Source organism: Mizuhopecten yessoensis, unplaced genomic scaffold, assembly GCF_002113885.1.
Source record: "Mizuhopecten yessoensis strain PY_sf001 unplaced genomic scaffold, ASM211388v2 scaffold10423, whole genome shotgun sequence".
NCBI classification, from domain to species: Eukaryota; Metazoa; Mollusca; class Bivalvia; order Pectinida; family Pectinidae; genus Mizuhopecten; species Mizuhopecten yessoensis.
The window spans coordinates 177,183-184,743 of record NW_018408539.1 but is presented as its reverse complement, the minus strand read 5'-3'; the positions used below and the strand labels follow the sequence as shown (position 1 = coordinate 184,743).

At 35.4% G+C, this 7,561-nt stretch overlaps 1 protein-coding gene across 1 annotated transcript in view; it reads left to right on the top strand.

Moving 5' to 3' along the window:
• Positions 1 to 7,561, top strand: part of LOC110460526 (cardioacceleratory peptide receptor-like) — a 71,836-nt gene continuing 64,275 nt past the window's right edge. The window contains exon 1 of the mRNA XM_021513487.1: positions 1 to 84. The gene's annotated coding sequence lies outside the window, so the exon portion shown is untranslated. The remainder of the gene's footprint in view (positions 85 to 7,561) is intronic.

Here is a 7,561-nt window from a genome sequence, read left to right as displayed (position 1 = left end):
CCGTTCACAGTGACAGTATGACAGACGCTGTCAATTGCAGGTGGAGTGGGACACACATTCATTCACAGAGCACTCACGTCATCGGTAAGTTGACAATCTTAAACACTTATTTTTGTCTGAGTGTTATAGAAAATTACGATTTTAATTATAAGTATTTCACTATATGACATATTACCTTTTTGCTGGAACTTATGTGTCGTGATTTGTTTTGATATCAATTGATTTGTTTATATACTCAACCTTTATTCTCAAAGTGAGTTTTAATAAAGGTCGTCATTAGTTTATTATTACTGTTACACAATTATTGTTATCGAGGGTCAGTAAGCGTTATAGTGAGGGGCATTCTTTAATTATAGGTGACTCGTATATTTCTTTAATAGATAATGGACAAACTCTGCAACGCATATTTTCATAACAAAGATCCTTGGGAAGTCATGTTTATTCATTTAAACATATCTGCCAAATGTCAGAATGATACCTCCATAAAATTCTTTCTGACTCGGTATGATTTTATAATAGGTCATCATATGACAGCCATTGGCATATTTCTTTTTTTGTAATTAAATACCATTCAACTTTTATGGTTTTTATCTTTGAGGTTAGTTACTCAATTTCAAATTTGATATTGAATTTGATACTGTTAATATTGAATATTGAATAACGATCAATCTAACCAGAGCAGACAATTAAGACCAATAGAAGGTAATGAAATGACATCAAACTAATGAACACACCAACAGTTTTTAGGTAGATTAGGAATTAAGAGTTATTCATTGTTTCGAAAAGGGATCTGGGATTTTACATTATTTTAAATAATTATAATATTTGCCATTTGTTAAATCTAGTTTGTATTCATTATATGCATTGTGCGTACATATTTGAACATTTGTTTTATCTGAATACTATTGAAAGTCATATTATCTGTTTTCGATAAGTTGACCTCAGTAAACTTTTTTTTTTGTTGTTGTAAAGTTTCTATTAAAAAAAATGTTATTTTACTGTATATAATGAATTACTTTTGAACAAAAAGTAAACGATCCGAAAGAAATGAATTTTAATGTATTTGATCTAGGGTGGCGTTACAGGTATGACTTTTTAGTACTTGCTTTTTTAAACTGTCCGTTCCCAATAAAGTTCCCGCATGTTCAAACCTAATAATCTGAGCAGAAAATCCGGAATTGACACTAATGGCCCCGTCGTAGAAATGTAGGAAACAGTGACAATAATCTCCTTTATATACAAGTGTTACTAATGTTACGTTACTTGGGGCAATTATGATAATATAACAGACTAATTAATATGTGTGTAGACATGGTCGTGTATTTGATACACAATGGAAAATATTAAATTATGTCACACTAAATTATAATTGCTAGATATTCTGTCAAGATATTGTCGAATGGTAAAATTACTCTATTCAAACTTTGAGCACAGAAAACCCGTCAAAGTATCTTACTGGGAAAATGGAAACTTAATACTGAAAACAAATGATTTGTTTTGGTTATTAATGCTACAAAACTATACATTTATACTCACAACTATTACGTTGATATTTCAAGCAGAGAATAGTGCCTTAATAAACACACATGGTAGGACTCTTATTTTCCAAGTGCTGTTTTTGGACTCGTCTCTGATCATTTGAAAAACTGAAAACAGATCTTGTTAATTTTTTATGATTTTTTATTACTGGCATTCAAAGATAAAGTCTTTATTTTTGGCATTTTTTTTCAAAAATTATTTGCTATGCATTGATGAAGTTTTGAACTTTCAACTTCACCAAACAATCTAAATTCCCTGATCAGATGTGAATTAAACCCGATAAGAGTTGAGCGCAATATGTGCCTCGAGGCATGCCAGTGGCGGTATGTTAGATGTAAGGGCGCTACTATCTGTTTGACGATTGAATGCGTTAACTACTAAGGTTTTAAGTAGTCGGGGATAAATTAGAGTTCCAGGAACACGGGATATTCGATCAATAGGATTTCGTGTAATCCGAGGAATATATAAGAATACGGTCGGGACCAAGCGAACTATTCGAGGAACAATGGGTATTCGAGTGATGCGAGTTCGAGTAAGTGGGTTTTCACGGAACCTCAATTACACAGGCTAGTTTTCAAGCAGAGCTTAAAGAGCAAGTATGGGAGAAATGAAGAAGTATTGTTTTTAACATTTTCTTTCAAAATTGCGCCTATTAAAACTTATTGACAGTTCTGAACTAGTTTTTGTGTAAAAAATAGTATCCTCATATAGTTTTATTGCTTTATTAAAGTGTCTTGAACGAAATATGAGATTTGCTGTGAGGTTTCCATTTTTGTTATTGTCGCCTATGTTCTTTGTCCTATTTTTTACTACATGTAGATTTCAAGAAAATCGAACTAATGAAAACCATTACTTTAAAATACAAGGCTAAAAAGGACAGGATAACAACAACCGTCACATTTGCTTAGAGTTGCAAGGGGAGTATCAAACCCCGGAGTGAGATTCTTGAATGTTTTATCCTCGACTTGAAGCAAGCCTCGGTTTCGAAAATCACGTTTAACGACGCTCGGGATAAGAATTCGCTGCAGAGGCTATTCCTTTGGTCCTTTTGTACCGACTTCGACTACCGATATCTGTCTATAGTGTTGATTTTTATTTTACCTTTGAGAGGCCATTGTATTCAACCACCAGCATGTCTGTAAAGTTTAACTATATTAACGCTCAACTGACAAAGAAAATGTAGTTAGCTAAGACGAATATATATATATATCTCCTCAAAAGAATATAATAGCATGTTATGGCTTCTTCATACATGCCACAAGTAAATATTTAATTCAATTAACAATGCGTATTATCATATGCATGAACATTCTCGCAATCACATTGGTCAGATCCTATACACGTGACCAGTCCTCAAAAACTCATGTAGACTGGTTATCCGGTGAATATCGATTTCTAAATATAGCCTGTATGGAAATTCCCCGGAACCTGTCGTAGCGCATGCGCAGTAAGACCGGAACGCGATATGTCAGACGACATTAGAAGATGGCTGCTGACGAACTTTTCTCCTCCGTTACATGAGAAAAAAACTGTTTGTTTGTTTGTTTGTTTGTTTATGTTTAACGGCCCATCGACGGCTGTGGTCATTTAGGGCCATGGTGATTTATTTATTTATTTTACTTTTTTAACAAACATGTGAATAGCGAAGATAAAATAAGATAAAATGGTTCATTTTAAAAGTATTCGCATTGTATGTGTAGATAATAAAAAANATTCTTGAATGTTTTATCCTCGACTTGAAGCAAGCCTCGGTTTCGAAAATCACGTTTAACGACGCTCGGGATAAGAATTCGCTGCAGAGGCTATTCCTTTGGTCCTTTTGTACCGACTTCGACTACCGATATCTGTCTATAGTGTTGATTTTTATTTTACCTTTGAGAGGCCATTGTATTCAACCACCAGCATGTCTGTAAAGTTTAACTCTATTAACGCTCAACTGACAAAGAAAATGTAGTTAGCTAAGACGAATATATATATATATCTCCTCAAAAGAATATAATAGCATGTTATGGCTTCTTCATACATGCCACAAGTAAATATTTAATTCAATGAACAATGCGTATTATTATATGCATGAACATTCTCGCAATCACATTGGTCGGATCCTATACACGTGACCAGTCCTCAAAAACTCATGTAGACTGGTTATCCGGTGAATATCGATTTCTAAATATAGCCTGTATGGAAATTCCCCGGAACCTGTCGTAGCGCATGCGCAGTAAGACCGGAACGCGATATGTCAGACGACATTAGAAGATGGCTGCTGACGAACTTTTCTCCTCCGTTACATGAGAAAAAAACCTATTCGAGGATAAAGATTCTGTTAACATAAAAAGGGCCATTGAACACGCAGTGCATGTCCTCCATGCTTATCTTATAAAACCTACCTAGATGATGTATTCGAAAGATACGATGCTAAACTGTTGAATTCAATCCTGGAGAAATTTTATTCGGAGGCTCACGTACAAAAAGCAGAACCTTGAGTTTTGTTTTGTTTTGTTTTATTTTATTGTTGAAGCATATGATAAAACAGTTATGGCTTTTGTGCTGGTAAATATGATGTGATATGAACCTGAAAAAGTGATGTTGACCGAGGCGAACACTGTTTAAGGATCATATCACATCATATTCACCAGCACAAAAGTCCATAACTGTATAATATTTGATAGATAGTCATGCTCTACGTGCGTTAGAACTTTATATCTATAGTAAACTTAATACTAATCTATTTTTGGAATTGAATTACGAATATGTACGTAAAATATCTGACCTTTGCATGTCAGTGTGGACCATCATAAAAACATAAGGCTGCAAATCTTGACCTTTGTTTGACCTTCTACAATATAGGAAATGACCGCGTAACTTCGTTTTCCCGTTAGTTATTATCAAAATATTTGAAAGAGACGTTTTAACCTACAGGCTACAGTTTTGGTGTTGATTCAGAAATAGAAAATACGATATGTACAAAGAAGTGCAAACTTAAATGATCAGATAGGCCATGATGGACCAGTGGAAGTCAAGATATAAAAGTTCCTGCATAAAAAAGGTTGATGGTGAAGTTAAATTGAGAAAAAACAAATGTATTTTTTTCATGTGTTTTTTGCGTGTATTTTCAGTATTTGGACCAGAGGTGGTACATGTAGAAATAAACGTTTTTGGCACACGTTGTATTCACGTACCAGTTGCCTTGTTAAAGCATGCTGTACTTGCAACTACTAGCATAATGATACACAGTTTGATCAGCTTAAGGCAAGTAGCCGAACCAAAATCTAAGTATGTGTACACGTGTCAGGTCAGAACACCAAACATCGCTATTAAGTCAAGCTATCATGTATCTATCTAACACTGCACAGGTTGGAATCAATATTCCCCATCAGGTACAAAAATATACAAAAACTATTATAAATAACTTAAGAGAAACGGTTGTTGCTGTAACAAACTGTTCAACTTGCAACCTAAAAACAAACACAGGAATGTTCTCAGACAATGAATATTAAATATATTATATACGTTTTGATTCTTAAAAAATAGCCTGTGCTCAAAACAGATCTGAAACACAGATAGAGATCAATGTGGATGATTCCCGATATATTTAAGGGTTAAAAAAACAATGTCTTCTAAACTTCTAAATGTGTATTTAGTTATCGGAAAAATACCCACGAACTTCACAAGTGCAAACGAAAAGTCGATTATCTTGAGGAAAATGGCAAACAAAGTAAGTGTTCACACGGATTATAAGGACTTATATTTTGAAAATGCAGGCGTTTTCTGATTTATCGACGACACACAAAGCGTTAATCAAGGTCGCAGCCAAGTAATATAACGTTCGGAATTGACGAACTGGGGTAGAGAAAGCAAAATCGGAGAAAGCCTTCATCGACTTGCATCTGTCAAATTCCATCGCCATTAGTTTGTCGTCCGACAGCATTGCAAATTTATCACGGATTTGTAACATTTGGAGCAACAAGTAAATATCAAATCAAACGTAAACCCCTTAGATGAAACTGTCATATAGTTATTTTGAAACACTGCTTTCTTTTTCATCCGAGCAAAATAATATCGTTTACTTATTTTTTAGTTCATTTTCTACTTTTTTTCTATAGAGGAACTCATTTCAAGGTTGAATCTTTCATTCCCAGCGCTAACACGGCGTTTTCAAAAGGAAGCAGTACACTAACATCAATGTTTAGTTATGTTCTATTTGACTTCGAATGTTCCTATAGGCCACTTCTTCGACCAGAAACATGACTTACTGCAATTCCCCTGGTTTTACATTGTAGTATTATTGTTTACTTGTGTTTGGTAGCGATATATCATTGGATATCCCTACAGTAGCTCCAGAAATAGCTTAGTACGTGCACCTTACAAACCTCCTGGGATTTAATTAAATCTTACGATTGATCTACTACGTTGATGTAAAGATCACACAATTACTCAAAGGAAGAGGAATAAACGAATTGACAGTGCAAAAAGCTAGAAGCTTAACTTTCCTTCTGAACTCTTCTTGGACACAAAGAATCATTTGTTTTTGAAGCTTATTGATGGTTAACTTGTAACATTATTGCAAGGTATTGACGAAAAGTGTATTATTCATGACTCACAATTCACAACGAAGATCATAAGCTAGGATGAACAGTGTCTTGGTCGTTTGACCTTAATTCGAATAGCAGACCTCTTAGTCTATGTATACGTTGTTGGCGCTGGAAACGTGGATTTATTTCAGATTAAATATCAGTCGACAACTAGTACATTACTCTGCACTGTATAACAATAATTTGTATAAGATAGATATACAATTCATAAATTCAATTAATACTACAGGTCATAAATCACCAAAAATTTCCTCACTTCTTCATTGGTATGTGTTAATGTGATCTAGGCGTATTTGTATCGTGGTTTGCATTGCGAACGTGCTTCAAATGGCATTTTTACAGAACGTATGCAACCTAACTTGAATATTACAGTAAAGTCATCCTGGCGATTTATACTAAATCGATATTTACTGATGCTAAGAGGACAGAAAAAACAATGTATTAAAGAGAAACAGAGAGACAAAAAGCAGAAAGCCTTAGGAGGTTAGTATGGTTCCGGGTTTCGGATATTGCATTTCATTTCAGGTATGTCAATTGGTTCATTGTTTAGGTTGTCGAATACGGTATACCGTCCTTCGGATGACTCTGTTTTAGATGCGACTTAGGTGATCAGTTGCTTTGAACAATTAGTCTACATTTTAACCGTATACAAATACTGGCTCGCCTATAATCGATATGATGCCATTTTATCTCTACATGTACTCGTTAAGGTCTACGCGGCCAGTCATTGTGGTCTGACTATATGTACATGTACTCGTAAAGGTCTGCAGGCCAGTCATTGTAGTCTGACTATATGTACATGTACTAATAAAGGTCTACGCGGCCAGTCATTGTAGTCTGACTATCTGTACATGTACTCGTAAAGGTCTACGCGGCCAGTCATTGCAGTCTGACTATATGTACATGTACTCGTAAAGGTCTACGCTGCCAGTCATTGTAGTCTGACTATATGTACATGTACTCGTAAAGGTCTACGGGCCAGTCATTGTAGTCTGACTATATTTACATGTACTCGTAAAGGTCTAGGCGGCCAGTCATTGTGGTCTGACTATCAGTACATGTACTCGTTAAGGTCTACACGCCCAGTAGTCGGGGTCTGGCTATATGTACATGTACTCGTTAAGGTCTACTCGGCCAGTCATTCTGGTCTAACTATCTGTACAAGTACTCGTTAAGGTCTACGGGTCAGTAATTGTGGTCTGACTATCTGTACAAGTACTCGTTAAGGTCTACGGGCCAGTCATTTTGGTTTAACTATATGTACATGTACTCGCAAAGGTCTACGCGGCCAGTCATTGTGGTCTGACTATCTGTACAAGTACTCGTTAAGGTCTACGGGCCAGTCATTTTGGTTTAACTATATGTACATGTACTCGTAAAGGTCTACGCGGCCAGTCATTGTGGTCTGACTATCTGTACAAGTACTCGTT